The following is a 19466-nucleotide window of genomic DNA, read 5'->3' as shown; positions in this document are numbered from 1 at the left end:
CCAGTTCCCTGGCGCTGCTGTGTTTTGTGTTTTCCTCTCCTTTCTGCCACACTTGTGGCTTTTCCCCCCCTCATCAAATCCTTTAGTCCGAGCCTCACAGCTGGAAATTTTGGTTTTGCTGCTTCTGAAGAGCAGAACGCTGCTTTTCATGGGCTTTTCATTATCCAAATAATTCAAGGAGCTGAGCAAAGGAGATAAAAACCCACACCAGGCATACCTGAGCTGTCTGAGGCAGCTCCTCTGCAAACATCCCCTCCCTGCCTGGCACTTTAAAGTTGTTTTTTGCACCTCTGAAAGGAAATGAATTCCACATTAGCGGCTTTTAAAGGGTCTTTGCAGCTTCCCAGCAGCCCTGAACCCACACACGAGGATCATCACCACCATAACAAACTGCTGCCCAAGAGAATCCCCCGGGTTTTGGGCACATGGAGGGAATCCACGCATTTTTGTACCAACAAATGGGGTCAAGGAGGATCAGAACCCACAGCAGAGCCTCAGAGAGCCCGAGGCGCCCAGGCAGGTTTGGCTGCGCAGCTCTGCCTGATCTCTTCTAAAACAGCAACTCCTGCCTTGCTTGGGAGGGATTTCAGTGGGAAAAAGAGGTGGGAAAGGTGAGGCTCGAGTGGTTTAGCAGAGTTTACCTGTAAGAGGCTGAGGGCTGAGTTTCCATGGTGCTTCTGGAGGGCAGCTCTTGGGCGGAATGCAGGATTTGCTGCCACTCAGGGTCCTGCCAGTCTCGGAGTTTTTCCAAGTAGTGGAAAGGTGCAAAAAGCCACAGATGAAAAGATAAAATAAAATATAAAATAAAATATAAAATAAAATAAAAATAAAAAATAATAATAAAAAATAAATAAAATAAAATATAAAATAAAATAAAAATAATAATAAAATAAAATAAAATAAAATATAAAATAAAATAAAAATAAAAAAATAATAAAAAATAAAATAAATAAAATAAAATAAAATATAAAATAAAAATAATAAAATAAAATAAAATAAATAAAATAAAATATAAAATAAAATAAAATAAAATAATAAAATGAAATATAAAATAAAGTAAAATAAAATAAAATAAAATAAAAATAAAATAAATAAAATAAAATAAAATATGACCAATAATCCCTGAATTTCCAGGAGTGCTACTGGCTCAAAGGGAAGAAAGTGCAGAGAGAAGCTTCTGTTGATAAAGCCCCAAGTTTGCCCTGGTTTGGGTTCAGTTTTCAGCCACCTGCTGAGAACTCTGGAGTCAATCTCAGCCTTTCCCAGGGCCCAGATTGCACATTGGACCATATACCCCGAAATGTTTTTATTTAATTGGAGCCCACATTATGCTGCCTGCATATGGTGACACACACATTTCATTTTATGGAGCAGATGCTGCTTTGCTGTTGAGGATGTAATATACTGAGTACATCAAGCACCGTTTGGGCTGGGGGAGCTGCAGTGTTTTTTAGCTCTGATTAGCCTTAATTTGAAACCTGATTTCCCAAGGAAATGAAGCCTGTGACATCCCCCTTTGGATGCATGCCCATGGATGCTGGGTGTCCATTTGCTTGGCCATCATTCTCCTATTTTTATTTTTTTTCCAGAGCTCCAGGGTGTTTATCAATGGAATGGGGGAAAATTGAGATTTTTTTTCCCTCCTCAAATGACTCCATGCGGGAGATTAATTTACAACACAAGTTCATGAGTCTGGGGAAACTGAGCTGACCCAGCACTTTCCCCTAAACCGCTCTGTAAATGAGAGAGATAAGGGTAGGAAGCACCAAAAATCAGGCTGAGTTCTGCTCTACCCAAGGCCAAAAGCCCATCTCAGTTGTAATTAGGAGCTGAATAAAGTCCAGAGGGGATTTCAGCTTTGCTGACCTCCCTGTGGCTCATCCTCTGCTTCCCAATTCATCCCACAGATACCAGCGCTGCTGCTGCTCCCAGGCAATCCCAAACCTGGGATCTGAGAGGAACGGTGGATTTGTCTTTCCAAACAAGCTCTGGGTCTGCTGGTAGATAAAAGCAGCACTGGGAGGTAAAAGAAACAATGGGAAGGATTCCACTGATTGATGAAAAGATATCTGCTTTTACAAATAAACTTGAGCTTTGCTGATAAATGAAATTAGACATTGCAAGATGAAAGAAACAATGGAGAAGGAAAAAGCCTAAATTCCATTAGAATTAAAAATTAAAAGGGAGGGTTATACATTAGAGGGGAATCAGGTGTTCTGGGAAGTCTGAACCTTTCAAGTACCTCAGCCAGTGGGGAAAAACCCCTAAATTCTGTAAGAATTAAACATTAAAAGGGAGGGTTGTACATTAGGGGGGAATCTTCAGTATCAGGCGTTCTGGGAAGTCTGAACCTCTCAAGTACCTCAGCCAATGGGGAAAAAACCCTAAATTATGTAAAAAATAGAAATTTAAAGGGAGAGTTATACATTACCAGAAAATCTCTGTTATCAGGTGTTCTGGGAACCTCTCAAGTACCTCAGCCAATGGGGAAAGAGAGAAGGGAAATGGAGCTGGAAATTGGGATAAAAAGGAGGCTGCATCCTTCAAAAATTGGAGACACCCCAGGGGAATGCCCCATGGCCTCTCCCTTAACTGGAATAAATTAAATGGGCTCCTTTTTCTCCTTTTTGCTCATAAACCTCTGGCGTTTGTGGATTAATCTTCCTGACAGATCTGCGACCGAGCCCCGGTTCTGCCCCCTCCCAGCTGAGTTCCAGGGCATCAGCAGAGCTGTGCCAGGAGCCAGCGGGGCACAGCTGGGCTGGAACAATTCTGGGAGCAGAATTCCCGCAGAATTCCTGCGGCTGATGCTCTCCCCTGATGCTCCACAGCCAAAAACCTCGGGAGAAGAGGCAGCAGCCACCCCTGGCCCCCTCCCCAGCTGGCACAAACTGCAGCTCGGTCCTTGCTCAGGGCCCAGCCACGGTGGCACCTTCACCCCATAGATCTCCAGAGCTTGGGGCAGAGTTCAGGGCAGATTTCTGTGGCTCTGTGGCAGGACAGGAGGGGCCCAGCTGTGCCCACCCCAGGCTGATGCCAGCACCCCCGAGCCCTGCCCAGCCCCAGATTCATGAACTCTGCCAGGATCCGGTGCCAAAGCCGGCCATAAACAGCACTTAGCGATGCATAATATATGAAAATGGCTCATGCTGAGCTTTTAGATGGAGAAGGGCCTTTTTCCTCCCTCTTAATACTATTATAACATTCTCTTGCAGCCACGGAAGCACTGTCATAAATATTTAAAAGGAGGTTGAAAAGACCCAGCCTGTGAGGTTTGAATATTTATGGCCACCAAACCCTCGACCTTTAGATTTAGGGTGCAGCATACATAAACCAGCCTTATTTAACTGTACACCACAGGTCGCCTGGGGATCAAATCTGAGCTGAAACCTTGGAAGCATTTAGCACTTTTAAGGTTTCTAGTGGTAAACAGAGTGCCATAAATAGGGATTTCAGGCAGGGAGAGGAGTGGTGGGCAAGGCTGAGCACAGGGCTGGGATTCCCAAGGCACAAATTCCCCCTGAGCCTCGATTTTCCAGCATCTGAAGCACAGTGAGAAACAGCAATGGGATAAATGAACAAAAGCTGGCTGAGCTGGTAGATGCAGAGAAAAATGAAATATCAGGAATAACAGGGATCACTTGGCTTGGGGGTTTCCTCCAGCCAGTTCTGCTGCTGTGGATTTGTCCCACTACAGTGCTGGGTGCCTGTAAGGCTCAGCTTGGTGTGCTCAGCCAAAGCCGGGCCTCAGCTCCTTCATTCAGGATTTTCCAGCAGCCCTGGTGCTGTTGAATGCTTCAATCAGAGCCAATCAGAGATTTTCAGAGCCCCTGTGCTTCCCAGCTGGCGTGGAGTTGTTGTTTGTTCCATTTTTTTGGGAGAATTATGACTCACGCTCGGCGCTGTCGAGTTAAAGCCTCGCGTTCCCTCTGCTCATCATCCCAACGCTTTCCTCCTCAAAATCCAGGCTGAAACGGGCCTGATCCCATCCTGAACAGGGATAAAAAGGGGGAACCTCCCTCCTCTGCACCCCAGGAAAATCCCCACAAACTGGGCAGGGAGGACAAAGGAGCTGCTGGGAGCCAGGGCTGGACTTGCACAGAGCCACGGTGGATGCACAGCATCCATGGATTTGTGGTATTTATTTGGTTAGGGTAAGGCAGGAGCCTCTCAGAAGCTCAAAAGCCCTTCAGATCTATCTGCAGTCAGCACTTTGAAAGGCTCCTCTGATGTATTTGCATATTTAAAAATAAGAGGGAGGCGAGGAGATGAAAGGGAGGAGCTGGTGCAAGGCAAGGGCTGCCCTGCAGACCCCACAAAGGTGGCACCTGCTGAAATCCCATCCAAACTACAGAGAAAAGGCAAAACCTGTGGATTTAAAAATCCACTTTAGTTCGGTTTTGGCCTACTCCTGCCCTCTCTTTTTTTTTTCCCCTCCAGATTTTGGTTGTTTTTCCTCCCAGAGCACGTGGCAGGGCTGGGGCTGCAGGTGTGAGTGGTGGGATTTTGGCAGCTCCTGCTTTATCTGGAGCCTGTGTGTCACCAGCCAGGGATGAGCAGGGAGCAAGGCTCCAGAGCTGCTCACAGCTTGATGGGGCTGGTGACAAATGCTGGTGGCTGCGTTTGGGCTGTCACACTCTGAACTCAGGGACACCAGACGGTGATGCCACCTCCAGCCCTCGCTTTGCAGCTGAATTCTTGTGTGTTTTGTTCTGCCCTCTCTCCATCTTTCCCATCCAGCCAGCTGCCAGGGATAATCCATGGGGCAAATGTGCTTTCAGGGCTTTCCTGCTGATGAAGTTTTCCATGATTTGCTGCTCCTGTGCCACAGAGCTGGATTAATTACAGCACTAACGACTGTCTACCAGGTGCCTGTCACAAATTAGCTGTGGGAACTGGACAGCACTTCCCTGATATTCCCAGTTTCCTGCTCTGGAACTGCTCCTGCTGCTCCATTAGCTGGAAAATAAACAAACCCACAGCCAATCTGGCTGTGTGCCCGCTGCTGGGAACCTGCTGGAAAAGGAGGAAGATCCAATATTGCAATTAATAATCCACTGGGCTGTTTGGGGAAGTGTTCCAGTGTCTGCAGCCCTTTGCAGTGGGTTCAGAGCTGCCTTTCAGAGCCAGCCAAAAGCTGCTGGGGACAATCCCAAGCTTGCTCCCTGTGGAGAGCCACCAGGATCTGCCTTTCTCCTCCTGTTAACGTCCCCCAGGACTGCTGACAGCTCCAGGGGAAGCAGGGACAGCTGCTCCCCTCTTCCCATCTCATTTCCTCATGCAGGTGTTGTCTTTCCTCTTCCTCAGAGAAGCTTTGTGCCATCCCAAGCCCGGACTGAAAATCCCTTGGTGAGCACAACCAGGCTGCACCTTTGGGTGCTCAGAGCCTGGAGCCTTCACTTGGGCCTTTCAATCGAATCCCATGAGGGTTTTTTAAAAGGAAATAACCTCAAAATCCCTCTCCAGTTTGGATGGTGCCAGGGTTCCTGGGGGTGGAGCTGGCACGGAGGCAAGGCTGCTGCTTGTCCTTGCTTCCCCAGGAAACTGCTGCCTGCCAAAGCAGCCAGGGATGGTTCCTGCAGCCTGGGGAGCCAGAAAAACAAACTGGAATGATAGGGTTTGTGTGGAAATAATTGGGAGATGCCCAGATGGGAAGAGCTGTGTGGATCACTACAGGATTTAGGGGGTGTGAGAAGGATTAATGTGGGAGGGGCTGTAGGATGCAAAGAAACCTGTCCTGGCTTTTGGGGGATTCAAATTGTTGGGTCAAGCTCTCATTTGGGGTGAAAAAGGCAAAGAAAGCTCCTGAATAGGTGGAACCAGAGGTGTTTATGTCCCCAGAGGATGTGTCCCTCTCCTGGTGCTTTTGGGAGCCTCTTTAGGAAACTTGGCAGAGGGAAATGTTCCCTCAGAGCCACCCAAGGTGCACTGGGGAATCCTGGATTTGGGAATGCTCTCACCATTCCCTTGTGTGTTCAGCAATCCTGGCTCCTGCTCCTGCTGCTTGTGCAGGATTTCTCTCACTCCATCCCCATCCCTGAGCCTGCTGGGCAGGCAGGGAGCTCTGGGAATCTCAGAGACACCCGAGCACCCATCCCTCTCTCCCTCCCCAACAGCTGGCCCAGGATCTGTGGGTTTGCTGCTCCAGCTCCCTGAATTTTCCTCCCCTGCCTGGAAAGGAGCAGGGATGGAGTTGAGGCAGGAAGGGCAAGGTTATGTCCCTCATCAAAGCCAACTTTGTGGGTGTTTGGCTGGGAGCTGCCGCTGTTTATTGTGCAATTATCACTTTAAACCCTCTCCTTTTCCTCTTCCCCAGTAACCCAAACGGAGCAATAAAAATCCAGCCCGAGGAGGACAAACAATTCCCTTTATGGTCTACCCCTGGGCCTGATTTCTTGCTGGTGGAAATCTCCACGGGAGCATCCCAGCTTCTCTGCACTGCCTGGGGACGGGGAGCAGGCCAGGGCCACCCCAAGGCTCTGCTGCCACCCTGCCTGGGGTGACAGTGCCCAAGGTGGCACCTGAGAGGCCCTGAAGGTCATCTCAGAGCAATCCCAGCCAAGCCACCTCTCATGGTCTCTAGCTGGTCAGAGTGACCTGAGATGTGTTAAAGTCTCTTTTCCTGGCCTGGCACTTGAAGAAGGAGTCAGAGCTCTTCTATTCTCATGCTCAAGGTTGTTTATTGTATCTTAGCTATAAAATTCTTTCTCCTGTCCAGCTGAGGTCTGCTCAGCAGGACAGTTCCAGGCACTCTGCCTGCCCTGGGGGCGGTGTTATCTTTTTATACTAAAAACTCTGTGTACAATATTTACAATTATTTCCAGTACCTATCACCTGTGTTAGACAGTGAGCTTCTACTCTAAACCAATCCCAAAGTGCCACCATCACAGCAGAAGATGGAGGCCAAGAAGAAGAAGGAGAAAGGCTGGACATGCCCAGATTCCTCCATCTTGCCCCCTGAACCCCCATTCTAAAAACCCCAAAAATCCCTTTTTCACCCTGTGATAAATTCACTGCCATTCTACTTAAACTGTTGTGGCTTGCAGATCTTCATGTAGGGTTGGTGATTTGCTCCATGGGTCATAATCAAACCCACAGGGGGTCTTGGGCTCTGTGCCAGGGTCTCTGAGCCCCCTGGCAGGGGTTGGGGCAGTCCAGGACAGCCAGAGCGATGTCCTGAACTCCAACAGCCACCTGCCAAAACCTGTCCAGTCCGACACTGGGCCTGGTTCCCTTCCCTGTCCTCGGGGACAATGAAGAGCTAAGGCCACCAAGGGAGCTAAACTGTTGTTTTCACTGCCTCAAAGGCACTGCAAGAGCCGTGTTCTTTTAAAAATTAAACGCTCGCATCCAGTTGTATTTGCACTGAGTAATGTCCTTATCCCATGCAATCACTTCAAATCACTGTTTTTCAAATCCTCTGGGGCATCTGCAGCGAGCAGAGGGCCCAGGTCAAATGTGAAGCTCCTGGCTTGTTTGGGAAAGGCTGTGGTAGCGTTGCCATTGCATTAATGAGCCGTGTAAATCCCAGCCAGTTGTTAAAGAACAGAGGGGGGAGAAGGAGGAGAAGGCAGCAGGGACTTTCCACCCTTTCTCCAGAGAGCTTTTCAGCTACAAGGAAATGTGTGTCAGTGCTGGCACTCGCCAGCTTGGGGGACATAAGGTTCCCATCCAAATATTGCTTCTGCAGAGGCTCTGGCTGCTCCCGAGAGATTCCCGTGGAAATTCGGAAAGCCCGGACTCAGGCTGCCTTTGGAGGCACTCACAGGAATATTTTTAGTTATTAAATAAGAAATAAAAGAGGCAAGAAGTGGGTGGAGAGAGAGAGCCAGGTTGCTGTGAGTGCTCCCTGCAGGGCTGGGGTGATGGGGCCTGGCTCTGCTGGCTGTCACTGGCTCCCAAAAGCACAGGGACATTTCTTGGTGTGTCACTCACCCCTCAGACTGCACAGGATGAAATCCCAGCCCTGGGAGGGTTCCTCAGCTCCTCAGAACGCGCTGTTATTGTGTTAATATCAAAGGGAAGGAGGCTGGGTAACTGGACATATGGCTTGGCTGGAGCTGTGGGTTTTTCCTGCTGTCTCCCTTTCCTCTCCATCTGTCCCAAGAGGCAACGGCCTCTGCTTTTCACAGCCCTGCTCTGAAGAATTCCTGCCTTTGCCATTCCATGCCTGGGCGAGCTCCTTTCCCCTGCAGGCACTGGGGCTGGCTGGGTCTGGGCCCCTCCAGGGGTCATTTAACAGCTGGGGAAGCATCAGATATCCCACCCAGAGCAGGATCCAACCCCTGCCCAGGAGTCTCCTGTCCTGCCCTAGGACAAATCCCTGCTGCTTATCCACAGGCACTGAAGGTAAACAGTTCCTGGATCAGGAATGATTTGGGGGGGTTATTCTCTGTTTTTCATCCCTGCTCCTGTGAAATATTTATATTTCCTATCCATTTCATCCAGGAGCCTTGGTTCTCACTGCTTGTCCTCTGCAGAAGCTTGGCCTGACCTGTCCAGCTGAAATCTGTATTTGCTGCAGATGGCTCAAAATCCTAAACCAGCCTCATGCCCTGAAAACACAAACCAGGAGGTGTAAGGCACATTTGTCACCTCAGTTACCATTTTCCTGAGCCATCTTTACTGAATTAATGCAATTAGGGAATGGTTTGGGTTGGAAGGGACCTTCAAGACACCTCCCACTGGCCCAGGCTGCTCCAAGCCCCATCCAACCTGGCCTTGGACACTTCCAGGGATCCAGGGGCAGCCACAGCTTCTCTGGGCCTCCCCACTCTCCCAGGGAAGGGGAACACCCTCATGGTGTCCCTCCCTGCAGTTTCCCTTGGGATACCACGAGCAGAGGTGTTTTGGGAGCTTTGTGTTTTGATAAAGCAAGTGAGATCAAAAATAAATAGTTAATAACGACCCACATCTATCATGGATAAACAAATTGGTTATTTCTAAATCTGGCTTGGACTGTTTCAGGTTTTAAATGCTGTAACCAAAAAGAAAAGCACCGATTTGTTCTGCATTTATGGGGTGCTCCTCAGCTCTGTCCCTCCCAACACTCCCAGACAGGGACCCTCAGTGGGGAACACAGCACACAGGGAGAGAGTTTGTTCCTGTACCAAAGAACACTTGGAGAAGCTTTGGAAAAACAGCTCTAAAAGCTGGGGGCTGGGCTGATTGTGACAAAAGGGACTTGGAACTGAGGTGAATCATGCCCAGGCTCCACACGTGAGCCGGATGGAAACGTCAGCCCCACCACCACGAGCTCACATCACCTGAGCTCCGAGGGACAGGGATCCAAAACAAGGGAAAAAACCCCACAAATCTCACCCAGCAACACTGGGACAGCGTTCTCCCTCCTCTCCTCACTGCCAGCAGGGCATTGTTTAGATCATTTATGGAGGAGCTGGGTTTGCTTCCCCTGGCTGGAATCACTCATCCAGGGGGGGAGAGCGTGACGATATTTCATGCCTGGGTGATCTGCCTTGTGAAGGAAATGAGGCTTACATGGTGCTGGGGCTCAGCTGCTCCTCATCTCCTGACCAGACACATTTCCAGGGCTCATCATTGTCACCAACACAAATGTGCAGAGCCCTGTGCACCAGGCAGCTGCTGTCAAGTTCATTCCCTTTTTGTGGGAATTCCCTTTGTGCTGGTCCTGGAGGAGCCAAGGTGGGAGCTGAGAAATGAGGGTGCCTAAATAGGGGATTTAGGGCCTTGATTCCCATTTTGGCTCAGCCGCCTGTGATTCCCAGTGAATTCCCTACTCCAGAGCAGAGCATCTCTGTGGGTGCAGCTCCTGCTTTTCCCTTCTTTTTGGGGTGACCAAAGAGGGGCAGAGCAGTGAGAGACCCCAAATCACTGGGCCATGATGGAGATGTTGGCCTGGCCAGTGAGTTTGGGGTGGTTACAGCTGCACCAGAGCAGCAACTTCTCATTCTTAAATGCTTAAATTCTTCTCATTCTCACCTCTTCCAATCAACTCCACATCAGAAGCCCCTCACTTTATGTCCACTGAGGTGGGGATGCAGGAAGGGCATGGCCAGGGTGGGCTTGTCCATAGGAAAAAAAGAGGTTGGGAAAGTGAAAACAAAAATCCTGCTCCAATGTCCTTCCCTTGCTCCTAAGCCAGCACCCCTGGAGCTCTGCTGATCCTTTTCATCCCCATCCATTTCCCGTGGCAGGTCCTGAGCAAGAAGGATTGGTGACTTAGGAAAGAGGGGAAAAAATCCCTCTGCAAAAGGCAGAGGTTTTACTGCTCCAGCCCTTGCTAAATGAAGCTGTTGTACACTTTGCTCTGCAGCCAGATGGAACGTGCTGGGCTGTGGTTTGACTTCCCCAATCCCTCCATCACCACAAACCCCACAGCAAACCCCGTTTGTTCCACTGAGCTCCCTCTGACCTCCCTGTAGGGATCCAATCCCTCCCCATCCCTGCCAGGTTCTCCTCCTTGTTTTGGGGCTGCCACTTGCAAATCCCCGCACTGACACCCAAGCCCTGCTTTTGCTGAGGTTTTTGTTTAAAACAGGCTGGAATGAGGCAGACAAATGTTTCATTTTTGAGCTGCTGCACGTTTGGGCTGTGGTGTTTGGAATGGGCTGAGGCCTGCAGAGGGACAGGGACATTCTGCTCTTTGATGAGCCTGTTTGATGAGGGCAGAGGGGCACTCCAGACTGGGTGGTGTCTGCTGAGTTGCCTTTTGCTGGCATTCAGTGATTGCCTGTGCCATCAACTGTAGGGAATTTCTCTGCTTTCCAGATGTGCTTTTTAGCTCCATTTCTCCCAACCATGCAGACATATGGAGGGCTGGCCTACTTCAGAGTACTGTTCCCTGACACTTCATGACTGCCTTTTGTATAAATGAAAGGATTTAATGAACTATGACTTAAATTTAGTGTGCTTTCTAACTCTTCCCTCAGTCTTTGCTTCGTGCAAGGACTCAAACCCCACAGCAAACCCCGTTTGCTCCACTGAGCTCCCTCTGACCTCCCTGTAGGGATCCAATCCCTCCCCATCCCTGTCAGGTTCTCCTCCTTGTTTTGGGGCTGCCACTTGCAAATCCCTGCACTGACACCCAAGCCCTGAGGTTTTTGTTTAAAACAGGCTGGAATGAGGCAGACAAATGTTTCATTTTTGAGCTGCTGCACGTTTGGGTTGTGGTGTTTGGAATGGGCTGAGGCCTGCAGAGGGACAGGGCCATTCTGCTGTTTGGGACAACAGGCCCAGGCAATAAAAAAAGGGTTTTTTTAGGAGGACAAGATCCTATTTACAACTGGGATTTTAAAATAAACACGGGGTGGGGTGAACCTGAGCAACAGCACAGGGTGAGGTGTCAGAATGTTGGAACTAACCAATGATCAATTCAATTGATTGCTGCTCCTCTGGCACCTGAGAAATGGAATAACAGCACAAAATTCTGTTTTCTCTGCTGGCTTCACTGGCTTTGAAACGCCACTACCCCTCCTTTGCCTGGGAATTGGGTTTGGGGATGTTTTGGCATTGGTGGATGCCCACTGCAGCATCCTGGGGTGTGTTGGTGGCAGAGGGATGTCCCCTGAGGGGTCAGAGCCCTCTGCACTCATGGCCACCCCCAAAACGCCAACACAAACAGCAAGGCTGGAGAAACCCTGGAATTCCCATTCCTGGAGTGATTCCAACCCTTAGAATGGAGCCAAAGCAGGAAGCACAGAGCCAAGCTGAGGGGCAGGGCAGGGGTTAATAAAAGCAGCAGCAGTGAAATGTTTGAAATGTTTGATAAGGAGCTGCTCCTTGCTCTCAGGCTTGCAGTTCCCCTGATTTTTCTCCCTCTTTGAAAGATCTCAGAGCGGTGAGGATTTGAAATACATCCATATAATGCAGCTTCAGACAGCAAACAGGATTAAAAGCCTGCTCCAGAAAAGGAAAGGAAGTCAGATTACTTGTCAAAATTAAATTTGCCTTTGGATGCCATTACTTTCTACATTAAAAAGCTCTGGGGATTAGGAGATAAAAGAGCTAAATCCAATCTAGAGACAGGCTCAGAGGAAAATGTCAGCCAGCCAGTAATCCAGGCTCTTTGCTCTAATAGGATCTTCCTGGAGTCAAAGAAAGTGAGAATAATTATTTAATTCCATTTTTGGAGCCTGGCTTCTTTATCGACCTGGCTCAGCATCGCTGAATCAACTGGTGGCACAGGATTCCCAGCTCCAGGCACCTCCAGGAGCAGCTCCCTTCACCCTCTGTGCCAAGAGGGGTTTGTGGCACTCAGGGATGGGTTTAATGTGACTGCACTGAGCCCAGCAGGGCTCCAAGTGGGTTATTTGGGTGCCATTCCCCACCACAGCCCATGGCCAGCAGGAAAAGTCCTCTCCTGGGCATTTCTTCCTTGTTTAAGGGTGATAAATAAATAAATAAAGCAAATTAAGAGGGATAAATCAATCAATAAAGCAAATTAAGAGGGATAAATAAATTAAAAAGCAAATTAAGAGTGATAAATAAATAAATAAAGCAAATTATGCTGGGCACAGAGGTGCTGTTCACAGATTTTGGTCACCATAAACCCCAACATCTTCCCTATGTCAAACACCCTGAGGAAGAGCCTTCCCTGGCAGATCCCCCTCTCATCTCTTGAGGATGCCAAAATTACAGCCTGCCCCAAATCATGGGATCATGGCCAGCAGGAAAAGTCCTCTCTTGGGCATTTCTTCCTTGTTTAACAGCAATAAATAATAAAAAAATAAAATTAGGAGAGATAAATAAATTAAAAAATCAAATTAAGAGCGATAAAGAAATTAAAAAAGCAAATTAAGAGGAATAAATAAATAAATAAATAAGGAAAATTATACTGGGCACAGAGGTGCTGTTCACAGATTTTGGTCACCATAAACCCCAACACCTTCCCTCTCCCAAACACCCCGAGGAAGAGCCTTCCCTGGCAGATCCCCCCTCATCTCTTGAGGATGCCAAAATTACAGCCTGCCCCAAATATCCCAGCACCTCCCTGCCTGTAACCATGGTTGCAGAGCTCTGGCAGCCGTGCCAGCCACGCCTGGCCTGACTCAGAGGATGAGTTCATCCCCCAGCGTGGTGCAGGAGCCACGAGACAGCTCTGTGCCATCTGATGGGGCTGTGCCAGCCCTCTGCCCCAGCCTGAGAGAGCTGCTGGGCTGCCAGCCGGGTGGGAATGAGCGATGGAGGAACAGCAGAGAGTGTCAGGGATGAGGGAGCATCCACGAGCAGGGCTCTGGCTGCCGGGGCCAGGGAGCAGAGATGGGATGGGCTGCCTTTAATGAGCTGAGCCTGGCAGTTCAGATGTGAAAATGGGGTTTTTGGTGTCTCTGGAGAGCTCCAGCTCGTGCTCTGGGGTTCAGCTGAATGCACAACTCAAGCTGCAGGTCAAGGATTATTTATCCAGAGAAACTGTTCTGCTCCAAAAAGGAGCCAGAAAATGGCCTTGGGGAGAAGCCACAGGACTCTGCTACCAAGTAGGGAAACAAAAAAGCATCCAGGAAACCCCAATGAGTTTGGGGCTGGGAATGCTCCTGCCAGCTTAGAGGTGATGCACGAGGCAAATCAATCAAACAGGAAGGAAAAAAGCTTTTCAATGCTCCTGTTTCTTGCTAAGAGTTCTTTTCTGCTGGTCCCACAACGCTCATCTCCTTCAAATCCAGATCCAGGAGACCCCCAGCACCTCCCTACCAAAATGACAACTTGTCCTTTCTCCTGCCCAGGGAGCAGGGATGGGATGGGCTGCCTTTAATGAGCTGAGCCTGGCAGTTCAGATGTGAAAATGGGGTTTTTGGTGTCTCTGGAGAGCTCCAGCTCATGCTCTGGGGTTCAGCTGAATGCACATCTCAAGCTGCAGGTCAAGAGAAACTGTTCTGCTCCAAAAAGGAGCCAGAAAATGGCCTTGGGGAGAAGCCACAGGACTCTGCTACCAAGTAGGGAAACAAAAAAGCCTCCAGGAAACCCCAATGCATTTGGGGCTGGGAATGCTCCTGCCAGCTTAGAGGTGATGCACGAGGCAAATCAATCAAACAGGAGGGAAAAAAAAAGCTTTTCAATGCTCCTTTTTCTTGCTAAGAGTTCTTTTCTGCCGGTCCAACAACCATGATCTCCTTCAAATCCAGATACAGGAGACCCCCAGCACCTCCCTACCAAAATGACAACCTGTCCTTTCTCCTGCCCAGGGAGCAGGGATGGGATGGGCTGCCTTTAATGAGCTGAGCCTGGCAGTTCAGATGTGAAAATGGGGTTTTTGGTGTCTCTGGAGAGCTCCAGCTCGTGCTCTGGGGTTCAGCTGAATGCACATCTCAAGCTGCAGGTCAAGAGAAACTGTTCTGCTCCAAAAAGGAGCCAGAAAATGGCCTTGGGGAGAAGCCACAGGACTCTGCCACCAAGCAGGGAAATGAAAAGGCATCTAGGAAACCCCAATGAGTTTGGGGCTGGAAATGCTCCTGCCAGCTTAGAGGTGATGCACGAGGCAAATCAATCAAACAGGAGGGAAAAAAAAGCTTTTCAATGCTCCTGTTTCTTGCTAAGAGTTCTTTTCTGCTGGTCCCACAACGCTCATCTCCTTCAAATCCAGATCCAGGACACCCCCAGCACCTCCCTACCAAAATGACAACCTGTCCTATCCTTCAGATCCCAGATAACACAGCCAGGTGAGGGATAAGGGCAGTGAGGGCACTGCCACCACCCCTGGCAGCCCAGCTGGTGCCACCCAGAGGAATCCCCCCCTGCTTTTCCTCCTCCTCCTCCTCCTCTTGCAGCTCTCAGATGGCTGAGCCTGGGGGAAGGAGTGAATGTATCCAAAGCAAAAGGGCAGAAAGGGGAGGAACTGCAAATGCAGCCAAGTGGAGGCACTGGAGGGGCTCTGGAGCTGGCAGAGTGGCTTTGGTGGCAGAGGGTGACTCTGTGCCAGCCCTGCCCTTCCTGCCTTGGCACACAGGGCAAGGCCCTTCAGGCCTGATGCATTGCTTTTTTTAATTAAACAGGCTGGAGGGAAATATAACATTTTCCTTCAGTAATTCATCCCCAAGCCTGCCCTATTTTGTCATTTTAATTAAAACCAGCCCCAGCCAGAGTTTGGATATTTGCAGCCATGAGTATTAAATCAAGCCCAGGCCTTGGGGACTGGCCCCTCTTTTGCATTTTCTTGGGTTTTTACAGCAAAAACCCAAAAATTCTGAGGCTGAAGGTGTGCAAAAGGTGACCCAGAGACATCAGGCTTTGTCAGGAGGAGTTTTCCCACTTGGGGACTCTGAATTTTTCAACCAGAGGTCTGGACTCCATTTTGCTTTGGGGAACTGCCAGTCCTATTATTTACTATTATTATTATTATTATTATTATTATTATTATTATTATTATTATTATTATTATTATTACAATCATGATTATCATTATTATTATCATCATCATCATCACTATTATTACTATTATTATTACTATATTTATTATTGTTAGTAGTAAGTCTGGTGTTACCCCTCATCTCACATACACAGAGCAAAAAACATCCCAGCCTTAAAATACAGGAGGCAAAGGAATTTTATTCTATGCCCCGGGCCCATGGAATCAGTCCCATCTCCATTCCCACCTGGAATTTTCCTCAATACCTCTCCTGAGCTTCCCTTTCTTCAAGGTTAAATAATCTGCCCAAGCTGCTTTGATCCCTGGCAGGGTTTTTATTGTGATTTATGAGGTATTCAGTGTTTTTCTTAAACCCACAGCTTCAAGGCTGGGCTGTTACCTGGGAATCACACGTTTCACTTCAAGGGAAAAAAAAAAGCTTTTCATGTTGGCCTTTAGAGTGGAAAAACATGAGCAGTGCCACAGCTAATGGCTCAGAAACAAAGGGGAAAAGGAAGGGGAAAGGAACCCAAGAAGAATTTGTGAAATTTGATTTTTTCCCCACAACTACAAGTTTTCCCTGCGCCTGATTCTGAGTATTCCCGAGGAGAAGCACAGCACCAGGAATGGGGGAGGGAAAGGCAAGGCCAATTCCAACTACCTGAGCAGCAGCAGATGGGAAGAACAGGAGGAAGTCTTGCAGGATGAGTCAAGACTGGGATTTGCACGAGGAAAAAGAACCGTTCTTTCCAAAAGCATGGAACCCCCACCAGCCCAGGGATGCTGTCAACAAGTCCTGGGATGGTGGCAGCCTCACAGGCAGCTCCCCACACACCAAACCTGGGGGAAACAGGACCTGGGGAGCCAGGGCAGCATCGAGTCAGGGCCCTGCTGGGAAGGGTGGAAGTTTGACAATCATAAAATACCCATTTTGGGGAGGATTTTCACAAGCCCCACACCTTCACTGACCCATTTCCTCGCCTGATGCCCATGGAAAACCCTCAGTGACAAACAGATTTTTTCCCAAGAAGCCAATAAAGGACTCGGGAAGGGCATTTATGGCTTCATAAAGCACTTTGCTAACGACTTGCTTTAGCACTGCTAAATCAACTGGAATCGTTTCACTGTGGAACTCGGAACTTTCTGCATTCAGCCTGCAGGGAAAGGGAAAAAAAAAAAAAAAAAGGAGTGCTGACATTAGCAAAATACATCTCAACCCATATTAGATGGTGTTAATTAAAATGACTTGCTGGGTAATGAGCTACAAAAAAAAAAAAAAAAAAAAAAAAAAAAGGAAAAAAGGGAATCAATGAGAGTTTGAGCTGAATTAAACCCAGCGAGCCCTGCAGACAGGGACAGACAGGGATGGGGTCTCCTCTTGAGGATGAACAGCCCCAGATCCCTCAGCCTTTCCTTGCCAGAGATGCTCCAGGTCTGAAATCATCTTCAGGCCCTGCTGGCCCCGCTGCAGGAGCTCCAGACAACAGCTCCTTCCTCCCTGTGGCAGGCTGAGCTTCTGCTCACACCTTTCCCAGGTTAAAGCACAGGTGAAGGAGCAGCCTCAACGAGGCACTGAGGGAAGGGAAATGTTCCTGCTGATCTTTTCCCCAGCATTTTCCCTCCATCCATCTCTGCTGGGAGCAGATCCCAGGGCAGGGAACGCACAGAGCCCCTCAGCTCTGCTGTCCCCATGTCCCCTCCAGCAGCACCTGGCTGTGACCAATGAGAGGTCAAAGGATGCTCCAAGGACACCAAAAAAGCACAAAGCAAGCAGTGAGAATGAAATTCACTGTTTCATCCCCCAAAATGAGCCTTTCAGGTGGGTAAATTGTGGAGCACGTTCACAGTGGGGGAACATTTTATGGCACAACTGCAGGGAAACCGAATTCCATAAAGTGAGATGTAAGCACCTCTCCAAAGCAGGGAATTTCAGTGCTTTATTGTGAGACACAGCTTGGCTGGGGATCTTGGAGCATTTTCCTCCAAAATTCATGTAAACATCTGTCTTGGTTTAAGTGCTTCCTTAACACCAGGCTTTACTGAGCAGGAGCTTATTTCAGCAAATGCACTACAAGGTTTCTGCCTGCTAAAGCTCTTATTAAGTGTCAGGACAAAATGGGCAAAAACTCGCTGGTAAAAGGAGCCTGGCTGACAGCAGTGCAGAAAAGTGGCCTTTATTCATCTCCTGAACAGGTACATTCAGCCAGGCAGCCATAAAAGCTCTGTGCTTCCCCCAGCCCTGCCCTGGAGGACAATCTGCAGAGATAGAGGGGAAGTTGAGTCTCACAGCCTGGCTATCAAATCCCTCCAGCTCATCATAAATAACAGAAATGGCTTTTGTTCCAATGGCTTCTCTTGAGACCTTCAGCTGAGGTGCCAACCTGGGGAAGGGGAGCTGCAGCTCCAGCTCAGGTGGGCTGAGCAGAGGCTCCCAAAAATCATAAATTTGGCTTAATTCCCTCTCAGTTTGAGCTGGGCTTTGCAGCAATGCTGCAGAACCAGAAGTTTGTATTTCCAGCCCTTGTTTTTGTTCTGAACATTCCCCTTTCACCATTTTAACTGTGTTTCTAAAACCCAACCAGAAAATGCAGTTTTTTTCTCCTCTCCAGCCCTCACCACCCCACGTGTGCCCAGACCCACCACAGAGCCAACACACCTTTTAAATCTGGAAATAAATAAGTTATTAGTGCCCAGGGATCCAGCAGCCATCTCCTCCCCAGCTGCATTCCCTGGGCACAGCAGGCAGAGCCAAAAGCAGCAGGAGGTTAAACAGGGAGAGGGAAAAGCATCTTCTGTTCCCTGTGCCCACAGGAGGCAGGGAGCTCTCCTCCCATGTCCCCTCACTGCCATTATCCTGCCACCAACAATGAGGCACAGCTGTGGTGACATGGCACAGTCCTGGCGTGGGGCTGGGGAAGAAATTCTGCTGGGCAAGAAAGGAGAGAAAATTCTGCTGGGCAAGAATGGAGAGAAAATTCTGCTGGGGAAGAATGGAGAGAAAATTCTGCTGGGCACACAAAGGAGAGAAAATTCTGCTGGGCAAGGAGGAGAGAAAATTCTGCTGGGCAAGAATGGAGAGAAAATTCTGCTGGGCAAGAAAGGAGAGAAAATTCTGCTGGGGAAGAAGGAGAGAAAATTCTGCTGGGCAAGAATGGAGAGAAAATTCTGCTGGGCACACAGAAACTCCTGCTTGTCACCAGCAGCAAAGCTGGCACAGGGGAGCCAGGGTTTGGCTCTGAGCCCTCAGGCTGGGCACCAGGCACACCTGGCACCAGGGCACAGAGCTTTTCCTGCCTGGTGGAGGCTCAAATAATTGATCAGAGCTGCCAGGGAAGGTTGGGATGAAGGCCACAGTACCCACAAGCCTGAAGTAGAAGTTTCTATTTATTCCTGCAAGGCCCCTGCGAATCAGACACACTTCAGACTGAATTCCTTAAATTATGGATTGCTGGGAGGGGTGAGAGCAGCAGGAGGGCAGCTCTGGGCCGATCATGGATCCACATCCCAGCCCCTGGAGAAGCAGGAGTGTGCCCAAGAACACGTGTAGGGAGCTGCTGGGAAAACCCCAACATTTCCCTGCTGCCAGTGATGGATTTTGGGACCAGGCCTGAATTTGGGACCAGGCTCTGCTCTGGGGAAGGCAGAGCAGGAGACACAAACAGGAGAGAGGATGGGGAGTGTGGGGATGAGGTTTTATAAAGGAAAAGGGATGGAGGAGCGTGGGGATGAGGTTTTATAATGGAAAAGGGATGGAGGAATGTGGGGATGAGGTTTTATAAAGGAAAAGGGATGGAGGAATGTGAGGATGAGGTTTTATAAAGGAAAAGGGATGGAGGAATGTGGGGGATGAGGTTTTATAAAGGAAAAGGGATGGGGGAATGTGGGGATGAGGTTTTATAATGGAAAAGGGATGCAGGAGCGTGGGGATGAAGGATTTGACCAAGCTGAGCCTCCCCCCAGGGCTGGAGGGGCTCTGGCAGGGATGGGGCAGCCCCAGAAGGGTTCAGAGCATCCCCAGAGCAGGGACTGCAGCCCTCACACCCAGCAGGGCTGGCACCTGCTCCCCTGGCCTTCCCAGCCCACAGAATGTTCACACTCTGGGCCTTGAGGCAGCTCAGAAACATTCCCAAGCCTTTTCCTTCAGCTG

The sequence above is a fragment of the Molothrus aeneus genome, chromosome 19 (assembly GCF_037042795.1).
Source record: "Molothrus aeneus isolate 106 chromosome 19, BPBGC_Maene_1.0, whole genome shotgun sequence".
Taxonomy (NCBI): domain Eukaryota; kingdom Metazoa; phylum Chordata; class Aves; order Passeriformes; family Icteridae; genus Molothrus; species Molothrus aeneus.
Note: the sequence above shows the minus strand (reverse complement) of the source record.